Source organism: Thalassophryne amazonica, chromosome 22 (assembly GCF_902500255.1).
Source record: "Thalassophryne amazonica chromosome 22, fThaAma1.1, whole genome shotgun sequence".
Classification (NCBI taxonomy): Eukaryota; Metazoa; Chordata; class Actinopteri; order Batrachoidiformes; family Batrachoididae; genus Thalassophryne; species Thalassophryne amazonica.
The window spans coordinates 12,980,989-12,985,913 of NC_047124.1; positions in this window are offsets into that span (position 1 = coordinate 12,980,989).

The window sequence follows — 4,925 nt, forward strand, 5'->3', positions numbered from 1 at the left end:
CAAGCAAAGGTGCCGCAAACTGCAATAAAAATATCCCAGGAACCTCAAATCAATCATAACACAAAAGCACGCACAGTGGTGAGAAATGGCACACAACCAAGAATTTAAATTGACTGCCAATTTTATCATTCTGTTGCTTTGGATGTGTTTGGATTCTTTGATATTAAATATAATAATAACAATTACAAATGTTACAGAGCTTTATTTCATACACACACACACACACACACACACACACACACACACACACACACACACACACACACACACACACACTATATATATATATATATATATATATATATATGGAGAAAGAGAGAGAGAGAGAAGAGAGATAGAGCTAGTCAATTCAATGCAATTTAAAGAAAGGCATCAAATATTTTTCCTTTAATTACTTAATTTCATTACATGCATTTCCTTGGACAATTTATGACAAACTAATATTTATTTGTCTTCTATTTTAGCATATATAAATTATGCAAACATTTGTAAATTAAATATATTGTTTAGTTGTGACATTCTCAAAAGGAAACTTCTTTGTACACTCTAAGAAATGAAACATAAGGTTTTTTAAATGTAATTAATACTATTGTATTCAATATACTTGCAATTGTTAATTTTATAGATTCAAGTAGTAATGTTTCATTTAATTTAATTAATTTCAACTACAGTATTGTTTTGCACTTAACTGACAATGTTATGTGGAAAAAATGACCTTAACGTTATCAAATAAATTCATCATTTTATTTCTTAGAGTGTACCATTTTAAAAAGTCATAGTTTCACACTATACTGTAGCAGAATTCAAATCCAAAACCAAACTGAACAAAGCCATGAAATGAAATTCTTTTTGTACTTTCATTATATGCATTTTTAAGCAATTTATGTCAAACTACTGCTTATTTGAGTTTTATTAAGATTATACTCGTGTTTATGCACCTCTTATGAATTCATATATATATATATATATATATATATATATATATATATATATATATATATATATATATATATATATATATATTAATGACATCAATTCAAAATCACAATTAAATCATCATTCATCACTTTTCCAGACAATGTGCATTAGACAAGTCAGAGTTCAGAGAAAAAAGGAAAATTTCAACTCATTAAATATCCTTTGGAGTTCAGTCAATCAATGCATTATGAAATAATGACAATCATGATATGAAGATTTTTGTCACTTTAAGATTAAAGAGTATATTTCCTCTTATTTCTGTATGAAGAAGCCTGATTTTTAGTTTGATGTCATAAAAAAAATAAAACTTCTGCATGTAGCTGCATAATTAATTTTTTTCAGTTTGACACAAATGAGTCACACTAATCCAACCAGAACACAACGAAAAAATATGATGCAAGAATGAGCAAAGACCAAACGTGTCAACAATGAAAGAAAATCTTCATGACACTACTTAATGATCTGTATATACAGATGTTGACATTTACTGCCCCCTAATGGTTGTATGGTGGCAATGACATTTAACAGCCCTTACTTGTTGCTTTGGGCAGTGCCCACTGCTGGATAGGAATAACATTTGGTTTAACCTGTTTTACTATGAAATGAAAGTGACATATATATGTTAAAAAAACACACTTATGATCATATATTAATTTTAATGTTAAAAAAATTTAAACTAGAGATCTAGATCAAGCACACAAAATGATTCATATATTTTTACAATATATTTTTAATCACACATTCACACCAAAATGAACAATGAAAGATTTTCTTTTTCTTGAGTGGCACGGATTCACTCACTTGATCACTATGCACAACAGAAACAATATCTAATAATCAAATAAGTGCTACAGAGGTTGGTGGTGATATTGGACCATATCACACAGAGAAAATTCATACTGTGATTACAGAGAGGCTACTGAAATTCTTTAGGGGGGCTACAGCCCCATCAAGGCCAAACCTGAGGCCGCTTATGGGATTTATGTATTTTTGCTTTCATTTTTTTCTCGACTAAAGCTAGTTTTTAAACGGAGGTCATATGTTGTGATGGTGGTAAAACCCACTGAGGCATCCTTGCAGTTTTGTGTGATACAAATAGAGCTGAATTGAATTATATTGTAAAGGTTGTACTTTTTACTGGATGATTTTTTTTTTCCGTTACAGTTGCACCACCTTAATCTGAATGAATTTCTTGTGTAGTTCGTCATCACAGCCCACTGTCCCCTCAGCGCTTATCGTTACTGTAACCTTGTGTGTAAAACAGATAAACTGCCAGAGTTCTGCAGAAACACATGCAGTACCATCATGAAGCATGACTGATACAGTTCTGAGCTGAATGTTGCCTCCCAACGTCTGATATTTGTATGACAGGGTAAAATTCCCCTTGGGCATGACGACAGTAATGGCTATGGCAATCTGACATTTGTCCACAATGACCTTGGCCTTCGCCCAAATGATTGAACTCTGGCTGACCTTGCTCAAATCTAACTCAGTGTGTGTCACATTTGGTCCAAATCTGCTTAAAAACCAAATTCTGTGACCTTTACTCTTTGACCAAAATAATTTTTAAAGGTACTTTCAGGATCAGCCTTGACTGACATACCATATTTGGCAGAAATCAGCAAAAGGACCTGGTAGGAGGAGGCCAACAAACAGACAGGCAGACATGACACTGATCTGAATGATTGACCTTTGTCAAATTTGACCTTGTGACTCCAGTGAATTTGATGTTGCTTGGAAAATTCTAGCACATGACTCAACTGGTTGAAGAAAAATGATTTATTAGATAAACGAGTACAGAGTTATACATTTGGTTTTGGACCAATTGTTGGTAGTGGGGCGGTGGAGGGAGCGTCAGGTGGAAAACTGAAAAACAGCAACAGGTGAGTATACGCTGTGCTGTATTTCCAGAGCCCTGCTACAATCAAGTGCTTTGTGGTGGGCATAAGTGCGAAAATGTTAATTTTGTACTTTTACCTCAATGAACAAGAAATCTTTTAAGGGGAACTCTGGGGTTGACTGTTACCCACATATCAAGTTTGGTGGAAATCTGCGAACTGACCTGGGAGGAGTCAGGGAACCAACAGACAGATAAGCCAAAATTTTTGGAAAACTGAGAGAGCTATAGACCGTTGTTACATTGTTTGGTGCATGCGCGCTGAGTACATCGTAAGTCGCTCGTGTAGAACGCTGTGGGGAGCAGTGCCTTTAAATGCAGGTGTGCATCCTCCGTGTAACTTCACAGACATGACTGCATCTATGGATAACACTGCCACAAATGCTTGTATGTTGCCTAAAGAAAGGTGGAGAAATTCCCTTAAATGTGTCCCAGATGTGACAATCGGAACAATAACACAACACTGGCGCCATCAGCTGTAATTCTGTACGCACTGTGTGCACATTTTTGTCACAACTTTATTTATAAAAATAATTCCGTATTACCACAGTAAAAACATCTTGTGTTAAACTACATATATTGTCTTGATTCAAATGTGCATCGCACAAATGTCAGCTGTGTTTCAGAGGAAAGCCGGAAAAACTGTGGAGTTTTCCATCAGGAAGTGATGTCAGCAAAATTACAGAACGCTATGAAAATGCAACATTTCAATCATTCACCAAAAACATCTCAAGGAAAGACATTAAGTGTACTGCTCCAGTCATCATGAAAAGAAATTACTAACTCAATATTTTTAAAGCATTTAGAAACAGTAAAACATGCACTGAAAGCAGCTGAACGTCTGGCCAAGGGTACAGTTCTTTGCTTTTGTTTTGAGGTGGGTTGCCAGCAAGGTGTCCACTTTATAAACCAGCCTGTTAGCAGGCAAGGCAGATTAAGCCATTTCATTCTGTTTTAGGACTTTTTTGGATCCGGGGCAATCATAGTACAACCGTGCCCTGTGGAATAAGCTACGAGAGCTGCTATTGTGTGTGTTTTGGATGAATAGGCAATTCAAACCCTCACATGCCAACAGCAGAGGTGGGAGCTCACGGTTAGTCATGCGAGATTTACACACTACTGAGCATGCACGCTGAGAATGAAACAACTGTCTATTGGAGACCCCTGAGCAGAGAACAAAGATGCAAAAGCCAAACAGTCTTTACTCCTATCTGCTGTAGTAGCAAAGTTCTGAACGCAGCAAATAATGGGTCTGTGCAACAAATACTTCCAGGTGGAAACAAACAGCTAGGTAAACCATTGAGACAGGTGAACAGTCATAAAACACCAAGAAATCAGTCCGCAATATGACAGTGTCCATGAAGAAGTAAGCAAACGAGTTAACCAGAAAATTGAGTAGAGAGTCGTAACCCAGGCGGCAAATCATACAACGTCGGCATGCAAAACTCGAAGAAGCCAAAACAGCAGGGTGAGCCAGTAACTGTGAAGCAAATACAGAAAACAGATGTGAGAGAGATCTTCACAAGGAGAATATTGTAATGATACAAAGCATGGAGGGAATGAAGAATAATTATCGTACTGGAAAAAGATGGAGAGCCAGAGCAGACGTTAACAACAATTTTTATTCTGATTATAAAGGAAAAATCAGAATCCCCAAAGTAAAAACGCAAACACCAGAGATGTAGACTTGACAATTTCATCTTTTGACCCTAATATCCTTGGTCTTCGCCAAAAACTAACCCTGTACAGGTCAGTTCTGGGGTCAACCTACATGCACACAGCAAGTTTGTTGGAAATTGTCTCAAGCACCTCAGACAAGGAACAAACAAATTTGTCAAATTATACTATGTGGATTCATTGCTGTTTTATAATCACTGTCCGAAAACGGCATTTCGGTCACATGCAGTCACATTTCCACTCATGCCACAGGTCCAAACATGTAACTTACAAATCTGATTAGTGACTCAAATCAAGTGTATGAAGCTCATTTTGCCTCATTAATGACATTGATTGCACAGTGTCCACACAGCATGCACGGGTCTCCCCCTTC